The sequence below is a fragment of the Nannospalax galili genome, unplaced genomic scaffold (genome assembly GCF_000622305.1).
Source record: "Nannospalax galili isolate Female #2095 unplaced genomic scaffold, S.galili_v1.0 scaffold296, whole genome shotgun sequence".
NCBI lineage: Eukaryota > Metazoa > Chordata > Mammalia > Rodentia > Spalacidae > Nannospalax > Nannospalax galili.
In genome coordinates, this window is record NW_008340113.1 from 657,133 (window position 1) to 675,842 (window position 18,710).

Here is an 18,710-nt window from a genome sequence, read left to right on the forward strand (position 1 = left end):
ATGGTGCATATATGTTAAGGATTATAATATCTTCTTGGTTAACTGTTCCTTTGATAAGAATGAAGTGACTCTCCTTATCTCTTCTGATTAGTTTTACTTTGAAGTCTATTTTGTAAGATATTAGAATTGCAACCCCTGCTTGTTTCTTAGTGCCATTTGCTTGGAATTTTCTTTTCTATCCTTTTATCTTAAGGTAGTGTCTGTCTTTGAAGATGAAATGGGTTTCTTGCAAACAGCAAACAGATGAATTTTGTTTCTTAATCCATTCACTTAGCTTGTGTCTTTTGACTGTGGAATTCAGTCCATTGATATTTAAGGTTGTTATTGAAAGATGTGTATTGGTTGCCATCATTTTGATTGCTGTTTGTGTTCTCTGTCTAATTTTGTGTTTCCTCAATTATAGTTTTATTTATTTTCTGTTGTTGCCCCAGTGTATAGTTGTTTCTCTCTCTCTGCTCTCTGCCTTGCTTCAAGTTTTCTTTGAAGGGCTGGTTTTGTGGACATATATTCTACCAGGCTTTTCATGTCATGGAAGATTTTTCTTTCCCCCTCAACTATAATAGACATTTTTGCTGGTAAAGTATTCTGGGCTGACATCTCTTGTCATGCAGAACTGGGAATACCTTGATCCAAGCTCTTCTGGCTTTCATAGTTTGCATTGTAAGCCAGCATACAAAGCTATGGATTTCCTTAAGGCATTTTCATACATATGTATCATTATTCTTTGTTCAAATTCACCCCTCACATATACATATTGCCTTCTCTCTTGTCTTCTTCCCTCCCTCTGACTCCTTCTGTTTCCTTCTCCTAACAAACCTCACTTCTAATTTCATGTCACATGTATTCCATTTCCCTCATTTTCCCTTTCTTTAACATCGTTTCTTTCTGTAATTTTTCTAATTTCATCTCCTACACTCACACACATTTAAATCTAGGTTCTACCTATGAGAGAAAACATGCAGTATATGTGTTTTTCATCCTGGTTGTTTTACTTAACATCATGGGTTTTAGACCCATCCCTTTTTTTCAGATGTCACAGTATCATTTTTACAGATGAATAAATTCTCATTGTGTATTTTTATCATACTTGTTTTATCCAATTCCCTTGTCAATGGGTATTTTTATTGGTTCTACTTTCTAGCAATTGTGAATAATGCAATAATAAACATGGATGTGTAAGTATATTTTTGATAGGTGGACTTACAGTTCTTTGTGAAACTTTTATACTGATTTCTACAATAGTTGTAACAGTTTACTTTCCCATCAGGGGTGAAAAGGAGCTTTTCTTTCCTGACCTTCATCATCATTTTTGGTCATTGATGATAGTCTTTGTGAGTGGAATGTGATAGAATCTCAAAGAAATTTTGGCTCATATTTTCCTTCTGGTTGAGAAACTTGAATTAAAAAGTCTATTTAGTTTATTAGAAAATGTAATGATTGTAGGTTTTTTCTTTGGTATTTAAGTTTTGCCATTCTTTGAATATTGTAAATACTAATCCTAAGTCTGCTGTGTGGTTCATTCTATTGACCTTTGGATTTTTGATTCCTTTGTAATGCAGAAACATTTGAATTTAATGCCACCCCATTACTCACCTCCTGGGACTACATCCTTTACTACTAGAGTCCATTACAGATGGTCCCTGACTATGTCTATTTTTTTTTTTTTTTTTTTTTTGGTCTTTTTGAGACAGGATCGCCCTGTAGCCCCAGCTGTCCTGGAACTCACTATGTGGACCAGGCTGGACTTGAACTCACAGAGATTTGCCTCTGCATCCTGAGTGCTGGGATTAAAGGTGTGCGCCACCACGCCTAGCATATATCTTGTTTTTTAATGTTTACTCTATCAGTTTCAAGGTTTCACATCTAACACTAAGGTCTTTAATCCAGTTTTAATTTATTTGGGGACATGGTGAAAAAGATAGATCTAATCTTATTCTTATTCATGTGGGAATTTAGTTTTGACAGGACCATACCTTTTTAAAAATATTTTAGTATTTTTATTTGATGAGTGTTAGTGTACTGTCTGCGTGTATGTAAGTGCACCCATGTCATGCAATGCCCATGAACATGAGAAAAGGGCATTGGATTGCCTGGAACTGGAGTTATGTATGGTTGCTAGTTGCCATGTGTATGGTGGGAACTTAACCCAGGTCTTTTGCAGTGCTCTTAACTGCTAAGCCTTCTCTCCAGTCTGGACAGTACCATTTCTTGAAGAGGCTATCTTTTCTCCAATATATGTTTTTGACACTCTTGTAGAAAATCAGGTGACTACAGTGGTGTGGATTTATTTCTGGATTCTGTATTCTATTGGTTACATGTCTTTTTTAAAAAACAAACATTGGTTCTGATGCTCCTGCTCTCCCCTCCTTATATTGTTGATCTGCATTCTGCACACTTCACCAGGCATACATCAGTTGTAGTAATTTCCTCTGCCTCAGCTCCCAGCCTCTCACCCCAGCTATATTACCAAAATCTTGCTTTTTGGCAAACTGATCCTGCACAAGCTGGACATGAAGGGGAAGCAGGTCATTATGAGAGTTGACTGCAATGTTTCTAAAAGGAACAACCAGATAACAAGTAACCAAAGGGTCAGGGTTACTGTTCCAAGCATCAAATTCTTCTTGGAAAATGGAACAAAGCCAGCTGAACTTATAAGCTACCTGGGTCACCCTGATGGTGTTCCTGTGATTGCTATCTACTCCTTAGAGCCCCTTGCTTCAGAGTTCAAACCTCCACTGGGCAAGGATGTTATGTTCTTGAAGGACTGTGTGGGCCTATAAGTTGAGAATGCCTGTGCCAACCCAGCAGCTGAGTCTGTCATCCTGCTAGAAAACCTCCAATCTCATGTGGAGGGAGAAGGTAAGGGTAAAGATATTTCTGGGAACAAAGTTAAAGCTGAGCCAGTCGTAATAGATGCTTTCCAAGCTTCACTGTTCCAACTGGGGGATGTCGGTCAATGATGCTTTGGGCACTGCACCCTGAGCTCAGAGTTCCATAGTGGGTGTCAATCTGCCACAGAAGGCTGGTGTGTTTTTTTTTGTTGTTGTTTTGTTTTGTTTTTTTGATGAAGAAGGAACTGAACTATGTTGTCAAATCCTTAGAGAGCCTAGAAAAACTCTTTGTGACATCTTGGGCAGAGCTAAAGTTGCAGACAAGATGCAGTTGTTCAGTAATATGCTGAACAGTCTTGATGAGATGATCATTGATGGTGAAATGGTTTTTATCTTCCTTAAAGTGCTCAAGAACATGGATATTGGCACTTCTCTGAGGAAGAAAGAGCCAAAATTGTTAAAGATCTCATGTCCAAAGCTGAGAAAAATGGCGTGAAGATTGCTTTGCCTGGTGATTTTGTCTGGCATTGGTGGCAAGAAGCATTAAACCCATGTCAGCTCAATTAAACAAGGGCCCAAAGGGGAGGTGAGAAATCGGTGACAGGACAGCAGTAGATTGAGAACTATTTGAGACTGATTGCTGCTGGGTGAAGGAGAATATGACTTACATATAACCACTTGATGGGCTGACTAGACTCCAATGGAGTGAAGGGGGTTCAGGGCTCCCAATTCAGTGGTGGGTGACCACTCAGAGGTGCTTCCCTAGGAGGGAGAACAGACAGAGGAGAGACTTGGCTTGGCTGAGATGGAGCACAGTCCAACCTGTTCACATGTGTGGGGGTGAGTGTAATCCCTATAGATTGGAGTAGATTCTTAGAACTGGGGCTGAGGGAGCAGGGACCACCAGAGCAGGGCCTCCACCCCAAACAGTTGGATCTTGAACTGGCTGTGTTCAGGAGGAATGTCATCCTCTTCCTCTTCTGGGACCAAAATAGAAAGCCCAGTCACCTTCCTCAGATCTTTCCTTAGCCTCTGACTCACTGATCTAGTAGCTAAAATGGATATGCCCTGTTTAAAGGTGCAACATTTCAGCCAAGGCAGAAGTTAGAGGAGGAGGGAAAGCCTGCACTCGATGTAGAGGAACTGCTCAGGGTGACCAGGGTCCTCCATAACCACTCTCCAGATTCTCTTGGTGATCTTGGAGTCAAATGACCCTGAGTCTGACCATTCTATATCAAAATTGGGCCATTCTAACTCACATAGGGTTCTGAGCATCCCAGGCGACATCTTGACTCCATAGTTTGCCTCATTGGAAGTCTTGGAAATGGTGTAGCATACAGCCCAAAGGTGTCTTAGCTGTGCTCTGTCCAGTTCCCATATTTGCAACAAAACTTACAGGCACATCAGAAAATACAGATCCAAATAAATAAATAAATAAATAAATAAATAAATAAGTAAATAAATGAGTGTAAAGAGATAAAACACCCAAGCAGACAGAGAAGACAAAATGGTCACACGTATTCAGTGGCCACCTTCCCACATGCCTCAAAACCACTCATATGCCAAAATCAAGGGGGTAGAGAACATCTCCTGCCACCCCTGGGGACTGGTTTCCACAATAGCATCCAATCTACCTGAGGGCCTCTGTGTCCCCCTTAGTGGGCTGTCACCCCTATTGGGCCTATCCTGGGTCATGGTCCTGGGTCTGGGGTCTCCCAGGATCTTGCTGTGGCCTCCAAATCTATGGAGTGCAAGACCACTGAGAAAAGACCACCAGACCCAATTTAGATATTAATTAGCCAAATCTTAATTAGAGCTGCAGATGGCTGACAGTCTCCAAAGGCCAGATAAGGGAGTCTGCTGCACATCTGGGAAGGGAATCTTTTAAAGGCAAAACCACAAGAATTTCTTCACACATGAGTAATAACAAGGTGGTCCTGAGTGAGGTCAGGGCACCCCTAAGCCAGCAGGATAAGCAAGTTAAAGAAGCTGGAATCAGCAGGTTAGTTACATCATAATGCTCTTTGTTTATGTAGCTAAATATTTCTGGGAAGAGGCTTTTTGGAATTATTTTTATTTTAGCATACTTGTTAAGAATAAGAAAAACAATATTTTTTTGGCTAGTTTTTCTCGAGAAGGCAAGAAGCACAGCTGTGGTGACTGGGTGGTGACACTCTCCTCTGTGGTCAGCTATCTTTAAAAAAAGAAAACAACATTCTAAGGAACATAACTTACTAGAACTAAGTTCAGGCTTTGATCCGGCTGCTTCTCTGGCTTCTTGACTACTTCATACAAAATAAAATTACTCTGGCCATTACACTAGCACCATGGATTGAAGAGGCCCTATTTATCCAATGAGTATTTTTGGCCCCTTTGTCAAAAATAAGGTCGCTATTATATACATGGACTCAAATACAGGACGTCGGTTCTATCCCATTGATTTTTATGCCAGTACCATGATTTTTTAAAATATTTTTGAGCTTTTGTAATTTTATACAACAGTTCTTAATAAAATTTCGAATCCATTCCTCATGTATTCCACCATTCATGTTACGTTCCATCCAGTCAAACATTTGTACCCAGATGTCCTTCAGTGTAATTTGTGCCCTGGAGTCTTGTCAACCAATCTAGAGATTGTATGAAAGGCATATTCTCCCTCATCCAGCATCAATAAGTCCTCACTAGTTCTTTCTAGGGCTGTCCTACCACCAATTTCTGTCCTCTCCTCTGAGCCCTTGTTTAATTGATTTGGCATGTGCTCAATGCTACCATTGCCACAAGTTCACATGTGCAAGCTTCCAGTGGCCTGAAAGGCTCTGCTGCTCTGTGTTCATGAACCAACCCTGGCTCTTACAATCTTTCCTCCCCTCCTTCTGCAATGGTCTCTGAACTGTGGGTGGGTGAGGTTCAACATAGAAGTCCAGTCCAAGAATACATAATCTGCAGTCTCTAGTTTTTTAAGACTTGGCCAATTAAGGCCTTCAGTGTCTGTTGTATAAGGAGACTTTACTGTTTCGAGTTGAGGGATGCATTAGTTTTCTGTCTATCACTTGTTCTGCTGTGTTCCAAGCCTTAGGTGTAGAAGTTCAACGGTACATGTGTCATCTGGTACTTGGCATCTGTCAGAGGTATATTCTATGTGCCTGACCAATTGTAGAATTCTGGAATAACCTCCATCCATTGCAAAAAGAAGCTTCTTTCATGAATGATGTACAGTATGATTGCCTGTAATTTTATAAGGATGCATATTTAGCATATGATTGAGACAGCCTTGAGTCAAATTAGACAGCTATTTATTGCCCCCCCACCCCCAGATAGTAGTGTCACTACTGCACCAATAGAGGCAATAGAGGTAGTTTGCCATGCTGGTCATTATGGTTATTAGGGTTTAGGGCTGGGTTTGACCATTGATTGTTTTTCTCCCTTTCATTTTATTATCTATCATTATAGTAGTTAACATTGTGTAGAAGGCCTCTAGGTCAGTTCCTGCTCCATTGCTTTAAGTCCTGTATCTGAAGCATGTCCTATCTTTAGCAGTAGGGTCTTATCTACCAGTTTTGGGAGATAACAAAGAGGATGGTTATTATAGCATGTATTACTTTTGGGAGTCTCCTGGACCACTCTCACCAACCACTCAAAAGAAGACCTGTTCTGCTGGCACTGTTTTCCTCACCAAGCAGTTACCAGGTATACATATGCACAAACATTTAGACACCGTATAGGCACTTCTCATAGGGTTTCAGGAGCAACACATTTCCCTCTGGGTTTCCTAACCCCACAAAATTCATGCATCTCTACTCTTATTCCTCCCATCTGGCCTCTCTTCTCCCTCCCCAGTCCCAGTGCCACCATTATCCCCACTCTTCCCCCAATAAGACCCGCCTCCCACCATTCCCCCTCTCCTGACCCTCCTACACCCCTTGGCCCCTTGCATGTCCCTCTTTCCTCTCCTCCCTGCCAAACACTCCCACTTTTGCTATCTCCTCCCTGGTAACATCTGTTCCCTACTATCTACCTCTTTTGGGTTCTTTCTTTTCCTTTGTTTCCATGTATCCTTTACATTTTCCTGGATCCTGGTGTTACATACTTTGTTATACCTCATTCACAAGACCCCAAGAAGACCACTGAGGACCCAACACACCAAAAATGCAAAAGCAAGGTTAATAGTTTATTCAGGCTTAAGCTCGGGCTCTCAGACCACACTGATATAATGGAACCGTGCTGAGAGGCCCGGATGGGGGAAGAGCGGGCTCTTTATAGGTTAGAGACAAATGGAGGAGGTGAATAACAGTGTCAATTTGTGGTTGGTCCAAGAGTCCTGCTTGCGCTAACACACTTTTGAACTGATCGGTTGTACAGGATGCGGTCGTGGAGATGTTTTTTTTGGTGGGTGTTGTTATCAGGGTTGTGGAATGTACTGGCCATCTGTGTGGTCAGGAGTCTTTATTTTTACTCTATAGAGCAGTGTTCATACCTGGGTTTATCTAATCTATAGTTCCCTGGAAGGGGAACAGCAGGGGAGGAGTAGCAGCAGGTGTGCATTTCAAGCATTACAGAGAAGCTGAAAAGAGCAATCAGTGTGGTGTCGGGAGGGGTTGAATGAGGGGGATCTCTGGGTCCTACAACTTTATATACTCACATGTAAAGGATTGGTGCTACAGTTCAAAAATGAGGGAAAGTATATGTCACTTGCTTTTCTGCATTTGTGTAACTTCACTGAGTATATGTCTTGAGTTGTACTGTCAAGTCACTTACATGTGTTGTTTCTGATTTTTAGGAGCTATAAACCTCCTTCTTAGGATTGTTTTTAAGGTGTCCCAGAGGTTTTGTTGCATTGTACTGTCATTTTCATTTTGTTCCAAGAAAACTTTTATTTCTTTCTTAATTTCTTCTTTGACCCATTCATCAATTCAGGAGTGTGTTATTTAATCTCCAGGAGTTTGTGTAGTCACTAGAGCTTCTTTTGCTGTTGATTATAAGCTTTATTACATGTGGAATTATTTCAAAAAAATTTTTTTATTTGCTCAGATTTGCTTTGTGTCCCAGAATATGGTCAATTTTAGAAAAATTACCATAGACTGCTGAGTAGAAAGTGTATTCTTTGGTGCTTGGATGGAATGTTATGTAAATCTCTGTTAGGTCCATGTTGTGTAAGATGTCATTTATTTAAAAAATTTTTATTGAATTTTTGTGCATTTCATACATAAAATCATCTCTATTCTCTTTGGCACTCTCCCATAGTCCCCGACTGGAATTCATACATTCTGTCATTTGTGTTAAGGCTATCATGTAAAGTTAGTGTTCCCAGATGTCCCTAAGGACAAATTCATCCACCAATGTTTAGTCAGTCCCTCCCTTTAAATAGATCAGCTCTTTCTCATCCAACAGTAATCAGCTGCCAATAATTTTTCCACTAAGATTGGGGCCTGCTGTTCATTTCCACAATTCTGTGCTGTGTTTTTATCTACTTAAATTTGCATGGATCTTTTGCATGCTGACAGCATTGCTCTAGGTTTATATCTGAAGGACAGTTTCCATATGATACTACACCTCCTCTGTGGCTCTTACAGTCTTTCTGACCCCTCTTTTACAATGGCCCCTGATCCCTGGATTGGTGGCTTTTAATATAGGAGTCCTGTCCAAGGACCCACACTCTCTTGACTGTTTCTTTATTTTAAACAAATAATTTAATGAGAATTTCACACATGCATATAAGGTGTATTGATCAAATCCACGCCCACTCCCTCCCCTCTAACTCTTCCCATATTTCCCCATCATTTTTTCTCATAACTTCATGTATGCTTTCTTCTTCTTTGATTTATTTATTTTTATGGGGCTTTTGGCTACTCTAACATTCCTCCCTCTGAAGAGGTAACCCTAAAATATTTTAAGGGTTAGATACAAACTTCCAAATGCTTTCAATATTCTTGACCTTTGGAACAAAGTATGTTGCTAAGAGGCCCAAGGAAATTTTGACATTTAGCCAAGAAACTGGCTACTTTTCTTTGGGGACTTTTTGCCCTAACTGCCTAGCAAATTCCTACCTCCTATTCTTATCATGCTATCCTCTGAAGAGGTTACTGAAATTGCCAATAGGGAGTAGGGACACAGACCACTCTGGCTTCTTCCATGCTGAACAGGGACACAGGGTGAGGCAATTGGAGTACCCTTTCAGGGGTTCTATCTCAAAGACTCCCAAATTGCATAACTCTTGTCTCTAAGGGGAAAAGAATGTCCTTGAATCATGAATAGGAGATGTGAGGAAGAAGTAAAGGCAAGAGCAATTAGCATTACAAGTTCTATACAGGGAACTAGAAAAAAGTCAGAACAGGGCAATTTTCAAATATTCATGTGAATTTCTTGACAAGGGCTTCCAAAAGCATTCCTCTATTGGGTTTCTCCTCATTTTTCTTTTGTCTTCCAAGGCAGGACTCTAGAGTGATGGATTCAGGGTTTGCTTTCAGGTATTTTGATAGCTGTTGGAGTGGTTAGAATCAGTGTCAGTTCACTCTCAAAGGCTTCAAGTAGGGGAAGAAAACAAATTTATCCATCATTTTAGAAAAATAGCTGGTTGCCTTCCTTAGCTACAGGTGGGCACTACAGTATTGGAGACCAAGCCATTTGAAGTCTTATGTCTGAGCAACACTTTCTGGTTAGGGACAAAATCATCTATGAGAAATAATCGTCTAAACAACTTTTTATGTAGATGTAAGCCTAATGTTGGGGAAGTGTAATCCCTTGAATGCCTAAAGAAATACACTGATGACTTTACTCTTTGGCTATACTTTCCCTTTGGGTGTTTAAGACCATATAGTTTGCCCAAATAAATCAATTTATTTTTACACTTAAGATCATTTGAGGATCTGTTCCTCAGGAGTCACATGGGCTTGGGAGGAGTTCCTGGATCCTTTCTTTTAGCAGTTCCATCTATGTGAAGATAAGTCAAAGGTCCTGCTTGACCATATCTGGCTTCACTTGGAAGCATGAGTGAGATGCTTCCTCTGTGTTGATCCTCCTTTTTGTAGATACTGATTCAAGTCCATCTGGTGGGGTCTTCATGTCCTCCCTGAACAAGGGGACAGGTAACTCACCACAGTTACAGGACATTTTGAGGAATGTTCCTTAGTCCCATGGAACTTAGTTCACCTTGGAGAGCAAGGGGCAAAAACTGTCCTTTAAGTCTCTCTCTCCACATTAGTATAGGCCACAAGCTATGGCTGTTAAACATCCAATGAGGTTAGTTCCACCAGTCTAGTACTTTTAATTATCATGTGCTATGTAGATAAGGCTTGGGTAAAAACCAAATATTCTCAGATAAACCTTGACTAGATATATGTTTTGTTCCTTAAACTAGTTGACTAAAGTATGACCATAGAAATTTTAAGATTATGTGTATATTATTTTTGTTTCATCATTTATATATCATAGCAAACCTAAACAAACCTTCATCACTTGCTTAGGCTTTCTCATTTTTTCAGTCTATTTTGGAAAATATCTCCATCTGCTGACTCTTATTCTCTACATTTAGGCCATTGGTGACTTTTTGTGTTCCTGGCCTTCTGTCGCATGAGGGAGCTTAATTGATGATAGTTGTAAGATGTATTAGTGCTCTCTCCATCCCTTGTTCTCTGTTCTGTGAGTCTTAGGTATAGAGATTGCATCCTGGATGTGTCAATTAGACTTGAGAAGTTCACAGATAATCTCTGTGTGTGACCAATTGTAGAACTCAGTACTTATCTCTGTCTCTTGAAACAGAAGCTTCTTTGATGGGTGGGGATGAATATACTTGTCTATAAATTTTGGGATACATATTTTACACATAGTAAGAATTACATTTGCCTAGGAACATGACAGGGTTGGAGTTTTCTCTATGATATATGACCTCACCAGCTATGTATATTCAGCTAGGTTTAGAGTACTACACATGGGTTTCTTCGCACTAAGTGGGCTTTAATTCCACCTAGGTAGCTGTTGATTACCCCTAAGATAAAAATGTGGCTATTGCATGAAAATCATTTGCTGAGCTACTCATTACTGTGGATTTTAGGCCTTGAAACTGGAGTTGGACCATTGATTGATGTTCTTCCTTAGTGGTTTGTGTAGTGCTCTCCAAAGTTTGAGACCTAGGCTTCATGGGAAGTGGCATCCTGGTCAATCCCAGCTCCATTGCTTGAAATCCTGTCTCCAAAGTATATCGTATCTTCAGCAATAGGATCTTACTGTCAAGTTCTTGGAGGTAATCAAGGACTGTGGTAATAGCCTGTGTAATTTTTGGAGTCTTGGATTACCATGTCCAACAAATCAAAGGAAGGTTTCTCCTAACTGGCACTGTTTCTTGTTATGTAGTCTTCAGCTATGCCCACAGACTCATGTAGGGATATTGTATGTGTAATTTTTCAGTAGGTTTTTGGACTAATACAATTCCTGCTGGTTATTTTTTAATACAAGCTAGGCACTATTTATCTTTTCTCTTTCTCTACCTGTCTTATTCTCCCTGCTCTCCCCATTTAAAGTGTCTCCATTTTTGCCATTTCTCCTTTGATGGTTTCTGAATACTATTGTCCTACCCATCTTTAGTTCCTTCTTATTCTTTATTCCCATAATTATTTGTGTAGTCCCCCTTCTGCCCCTCACCTTGAACTACCACCTTTTAAAATATTTCTCTCTTAGTAACACTGTCTCCTACTATTCTTCTCTTATGTTTCTTCTTTCCCTTTGTCTTCCTGGTTCTCTTCCATTTCCCTAGTTCCTGCAGTTACATCAAGATATTTACTTACTTATAAAGATTTGGGGCCAGGATCCTCAAATGAGGGAGAACAAATGACTTGTTTTTCTGAGTCTGTGTTGTTACACTTAGTATAACAGTTTCTAGATCTATCCAGTTACATTCAGATTGGATTATTTCATCTTTCTTTACTGCTGAGTAGAACTCCATTAATGTAAACCACATTTTTGTTAACCATTCATCCATTGAGGGGCATTTAGGTTGCTTCCATCTCTTAGCTACTGTGAAAAGAACAGCAACAAACAGGAATGTACAATTTCTACAATAGGATGAGTCCTTTGGGTATATGCCAAGGAGTAGTACAACTGGGTCATATGGTAGGTAGGTCATTTTTAGTTTTTTAAGAGTTCTTCACACTGATTTCCATAGGGATTTCATGAGTTTGCAATTCAACCAGCAATGAATAATTGTTCCCCTTTTTCCACATCCTTACCAGCATTTGATATCATTTATTCTCTTAATCTTAGAACCCTTAAAGTAACTTTAATTTGCATTTCCCTAATTACTTATGATATTGAACACTTTTAAAGATGTTTCTCAGTTATCTTTTTCTTCTTTTGAGAACTCTTTGTTTAGCTCTTGAGCCCATCCTTTGAGTCATTTGTTTTCTTGATTTTTGTTTTCGAGTTCTTTACATATACTGGATGTTAAACCTCCATCAGATGTGCCACTGGTGAAGTTGCTTTCTCACTATATTGGTTTTCTCTTCACTGTCTTGATTGTTTCTTTTACTGTACATAAGCTTTTTAGTTGAATGAGGTCCCATTTGTTGATTGTTGACCTTAATTCTTGAGCAACTGGTGTCTGGTTTAGAAAGTCCTTTCCTACCCCTATATTTAGGTTACTGCCAATGTTTTCTTCTAACAGTTTCAGCGTTCCAAGTTTAACATTGAGGTCTTTGATCAATTTGGAGTTGACTTTTATGCACAGTGAAAAGATAAGAATCTACTTTCATTCTTCTACAGGTGGAGATGGAGTTTTCTCTACACCATTTACTCCATTGTGGGGTCATGGCACCTTTGTAAAATATCAGGTGAATGAAATTTTGTGCACTCAGATTTGTATCTTCAATTACGTTACATTGATTTCTGTGTCTACTTTTGTGCCAGTACTAGGTTGTTATTATGACTATAGCTCTATAGCACATTTTGAGATCTGGTTACAGTAATCTAGCCAGCATTGCTCTATGTGCACAGGGTTGAATTGGCTATCAGGGTCTTTTGTGTTTTGATGTAAATCAGGATTGTTTTTTTCTGATTCTGTGAAGATGTCATGGTGATTTGGGGATTGCATTGAATCTATATACCATATATTGCTTTTGATAGGATGGTCATTTTCACAATATTAATTCTTCTAATCTGCAAGCATGAGAGGTTCTTGCACCTTGTGTGATTTCCTCAACCTCTTTTTTTGAGATTTAAAATTTTTGTTGTAGAGATCTTTGATGTCTTTGGTCAGGTTTATTCTGAGATTTTTTTAAAATTATTTTTATTTTTTGAGGCTATTGAGAATGGAAGTGTTTCTCTGTACTTTTTCTTGTTATTGGTATATAAAGAAGATACTGATTTTTAATTCTGTAAGCTGCCAATTAACTGGAAACTGTTGATGAGTTCTATGAGTTTTCTAGAAGAATTTCTGGGCCCTCTTAGGTATATTATCATATCATCTGCAAAAATGGATAATTTGAATTCATCTTTTCCAATTAGTATTCCTGTAATTTCCTTCTCTTTTCTTATTGCTCTCACAAGAGTTTTAAGCACTGTATTGAAAAAGAGTGGAGGTAGTGGACATCCTTGTCTGGCTCCTGATTTTAATGGGAATGTTTCTAGGTTCTTTTTGTTTTTGTTTTGTTTTTATTTTTTCATTTACTATGATGTTGGCTGTGGGTCTGTTGTGTATAGCTTTAATTACACTGAGGTATCTTTCATCCAGCCCTTTTCCCTTTAGAACTTTTATCATGAATTGTTGAATTTTTCAAAGGCCTTCTGTGCATCTACTGAGATGATGATGTTTTTGTCTTTGAGTTCATTTATATGATTTATGACATTTATTGACATGTGTATAATTGAACCATCCCTTCATCTCTGGAATAAAACCTACTTGATCATGGTTGATTATCTTTCTGATATGCATCTGTATGTGGTTTGCAAATATTTAGTTGAGAATTTTGGTATCTATGTTCATTAAAGATATGGTTCTATATTTGTCTTTTTCAGTTGAGTGTTTACCTGCTTTTGGTATATGAGTGATCCTGGCTTCATAGAATTTGGGAGTTCTTCCTCAGTTTCTTTTTTTTTTTGAATTTTTTTCAGTTTATTATTTATTTAATAACAACATACTTAGAAGAAGCATTTCATTACAACAGCATTGACATATTCAATAGCAATTTTCTGAGATAAGATGCATTTTTCAAAAATGGCTGTAAATTTTTAGGTTTACAGTTGAATTGTTACAGTTATACAATATTTTACTCAGTATAAACCCTATAAGACATAAAATTAAATGAGGTTTTTACCTTTTAAAAAGATCTCCATTTCATTATTAAAATAAACAGTTTCATAAAGAAAAATTCATTTTCATTGCAATTGACATTAAGATGTTTGCACATGCATTTCTAATCTCTAAATATCTGATTATTACTAGTCACAGCTGGTTACTTTCTGAGCTTCTAGGCATCTGAGCATGGATATAAAATCATCAGGTAGATTTCAATGGTAATGTTTTTATTCAATAACAATTTCCAGAGCTAAGATGTCTTTTCTCTTTCAAAATTGGCTGTAAACTATTAGGTTTACAGTTGGGTTAATACAGTTATACAGTATTGTACTCTGTATAAACCCTTTAAGACATAAAATTAAATGAGGTTTTAAACTTTGAAAAAGATCTACATTTCATTATTAAAATACATAGTTTGACACAGAAAAATTCATTTTTAATACAACTGACACTAAGATGCATATGCATTTCTAATCTCTATATATCTGATTATTACTAGTCACAGTCGGTTACTTTCTGAGCTCCTTAGCAACTGAGCATGGATATAAAGTCATCAGGTAGATTTCAATGGTAATGTTTTTCACATATACAAGTTATTAAGGAGCAAATTTTTATGCTTTGAAGAATTTTTTTTTTATAGACACACTTCCCAAGTAGAACCCTCCCCTAACGACCCTCCCCTGACTAGAGCCCTTATACTCTGATATCCCTGCTACTGTCTGCTGTTTTGTTATCACCCCCAGCCATTCCCCACTACTTGTCCTTCTGGTGAATCTAGTCAGTCTGTCTAAAGGTCTTTGTTTTAGGAGGGTCAGTTGTTCCTCATCTAGCATTATTCAGTTGTCAATATTCCTTTAGATAAGATTGGGGTCTGCTGTTCATTTTCCCAGTTCTATGCTGGGTTACTATCTGGGAATCCCTTTGGCCACCCTGGCCAATAACTCAGGAGGAGGTATCACCTGTCTGGCATCGTTGCTTGCTATGTAGCCTTTAGCTATACATATGGTCTCTCATGAAATTATATTGGCCCCTTTAATCTTTGGTTATACTTCCCTTTTGGGTGTTTAAGGCCACACAGTTAGTCCAAATAAACCAATTTATTTTTACTCTTAAGGTCAGTTAAGGATCTATTCCTCAGGGGTCACACGGGCTTGGGCGGAGGCCCTGGCTCCTTTCTTTTACCAGTTCCACCTATGTGAAGATAAGTCAAAGGTCTGGCTCAACCATGGTTGGCTTCGCTTGGAAGCATGGAGGAAATTATTCCTCTGTGTTGACCCTCCTCTTTATAGACTGGACACTGGTTCAAGTCCATCTGGTGGGGTCTCCTCAGCCTCCTTGATCAAGAGCACAGGTGACCCACCACCATTATAGGACATTTTGAAAGATGCTCATAGTCCCCTGGAACTAGTTGACCTAGGAGGGCAAGGAGAAAACCTGTCCTTTATGTCCCTCTGACCAGGTTATTATAGGCCTCTAAGTATGTCTTAATTTAAGTAGTGTTCATTACAGATTTTCTTCAAATGTCTGATGAAATTCTACTGGAAATCCATCTGGACCTAAGCTTTTTTTTGTTGGGAGATTTTTGTATTACTGTTTCAATATCCCTATATGTTATGGGTCTATTTGAACTGTTGATCTCTTCTTGGTTTAGCTGTGGTGATTCCCATGATTTTAGACATCCAACAATTTTTTAAGTTTTCAAAATTTTATAGTATAGGTTTTTAAATTATTCCCTTATAATGTTCTTGGTCAATGGGTGTCTATTTTTATGCTTCTTTCATCTCTCATTTTGTTGGTTTGTTGTTTCTTTGTTTCTTTCTTTTTAATATTTTATTTTTTAAATTTTATGTGTATGAGTGTATTGCCTGCATGTAGATAAGTGCAACTGTGTGGTGCAATGCCTGTGGAGGACAGAAGAGGCTGTCGGATACCCTGGAACTGGGGTTACAGGCAGTTGTTAGTTGCCATGTGGGTGTGGGATTCAAACCCAGGTCTTCTTCAAGAACAACCAGTGTTGTTAACCGCTAAGCCATATCTCCAGATCCCCCCCCCCATTTTTTGTTAGCTGGACTATGAATCTATTTTGTTTAGCTTTTCAAAGAACCAGCTCTTAGATTCTTTGATTCTTTGTACTGTTTACTTTATTTCTATTTCCATAATTTCCACTCTGTTTTTTGTCATTTCTTCTTTTGTGCTGGGTTTGGGTTTCATTTGTTCATGGTTTTCCAGAGTCTTGAGGTGCAATGTTAAGTCATTTATTTGTGCTTTTTCTAGTTTTCAAATGTAGGCACTTATAGCTATAAACTTCCCTCTTAAGACTGCTTTTAAAGTGTACCAGAGGTTTCGTTGTGTTTTATTGTCATTTTTGTTTAATTCCAGGAATGCTTTTATTTCTTTCTCAGTTTCTCCTTTGACCCACTCACCATTCAGGATTGTGTTATTTAATCTCTATGAATTCATGGAGTTACTAGGGCTTCTTTTGGTGTTCATTTTTTAGCTTTATTGAACATTTGCTTGATAGAATGAATGGACTTATTTCAATTTTTTTGTATTTGTTGATGCCCCAGTGTATGGTCAATTTTTGAGAAAGTTCCATGGGGTTCTGAATAGAAAATGTATTCTTTGGCGCTTGGGTGGAATATTCAGTAGATGTCTGTTTGGTCTATTTGATGTATGGTATCATTTAATTCAGACATCTCTCTGTTTATTCCTTGTCCAGCTGACCTGTCTGATGAAGACAGTGGGGTCCTGAGGCCCCTAATATTAATGAGTTGGGGTTCATCTGTGTATTAAAGCCCTGTATTGCTGTTTTTATGAATTTGAGTGCAGCAGAGTTTGGTGAACATGTGTTGAGGATTGTAATGTTTTCTTGTTTAATTTTTCCTTTGATCAGAAATGAAGTGACCCTCTTTATCTCTTCTGACTCATTTTAGCTTGAAGTCTATTTTGTCAGATATTAGAATTGCAACCCCTCTTTATTTATTAGTGTCCTTTGCTTGAAAGATTCTTTCCCATCCTTTCCCCTTAAGGTAGTGCCTGTCCTTGAAAGTGACATGATATTTTTTCAGACAACAGAAGGATTTTTTTTAAATCCATTCCACTATTCTGTGTCTTTTGACTGGTGTTTATAGTCTATTGATATTTAAAATTACTATTGAAAGATGTGTATGGTTGCCATCATTTTGGTTACTGTTTGCATTTTTTGCCTAATTTTGTGTTTCCACAATTATACCTTCATTTAGTTTCTTTCTGTTGCCCATGGAGTATAGTTGTTCTTTTCTCCATTCTTTGCATTGCTTCAAGTATTCTTTGAAGGGCTGGTTTTGTATTCCTTCTGCCTAGTCACGTTGTGATAGATTTTTTTTCCCCTGAAACTCTAATAGACATTTTTCCTGGGTAAATTATTCTGGGTTAGCATCTATGGTCATTCAGAACTGAGAATACTTTGGTCCAGGCTCTTCTGGCTTTCATACTTTGCATTGGTAAGTCATAAATACTGCTGATGTGTTTTCCCTTATATGTAAGTTGTTTTTCTTTTACAGCTTTGAGTCTTCCTTTTTTTTTTCTGTACATTTATTGTTTTTACTATGCTATGCCATGGGAGTTTCTTTTCTGGTCCTGTCTATTTGATGTTCTTTGTGCTTATTGTATTTGTATGAGGGTGTCTTTCCTTAATTTTTGGATATTTTCTTCTACAGTCCTGTTTAAGATCTGCTTGATACCAGTAACCTGAAATTCTTTGCCTTCCTCTTTGCCTCTATGATAGATTTGGTCTTTTCATGGTGTCCCATATTTCCTGCATATTCCATTCTGGTTGTTTGTTTTGTTTTGTTTTGTTATTTTTTCATAGTCTTTGCTTGAGTGGTTCAGTTCTTCAACTTTATACTCCACTGTTGATATTCTGTTTTCCATTTCAGTCATTATGTTGGTGAGGCTGTCTCCTATTGTCTCAAATTAGCTTATTTCAGCCGGTTTTCTTCAATATCTATCTGTTTTGTGAATTCAATCAGAAGTGTATCTCTATCTTCTTTAGTTCTTTGATTTGTTTGTTTATGTGTCCTTTAAATTTGTTAAATATCTTAATCTTGTTTGATTATTCTTTTAAAATTCTGTGTCCTGGGTTATCTCTAGAGGGTTCTCCTTGTTGACATCTTCTATAGGAGCGTTGGAGTTTGGTGGGAACATACTGTTGTCATTTTCCATATTATTATTTTTCCATTGTGAGTTTGTAATGTGGATTTCTTTTGTTGTTTGTGATTCTGATATGAAACTGAAGCCTTCCTTTGTTGAGTCGAATTCTGCTTTTGTTTGTATTATTGATGTGCCTTGGTTGTTTTCTTATTGGGTATGTAAAGCTGGTTGTTCTGGCTTTTATGTTCTCTTAGATTTTTATATTGGAGGGTACTGATGGCTTCAGATCAGCCACACAGGAGCTCCCACAGAGGCCCAAGTCAGGCTTCAGTCAGGTACACTCATGTTTTCTTCTAATGTCTGGACCCACAATTTGGCAAAGCACACCACCAGGCAGAGGCCGGACCCAGGTATTCTAAGGTGGTCTGCTAACATCTCAACCTCTGTAAGATGTCATATAATTCAGT

General features: G+C 38.3%; 1 pseudogene; it reads left to right on the forward strand.

Annotated features, from left to right (window-relative positions):
• The window catches only part of LOC103735711, an 80,735-nt pseudogene extending 77,337 nt beyond the window's left edge, over nt 1-3,398 (forward strand).
• Nucleotides 3,399-18,710: the final 15,312 nt, after the last annotated feature.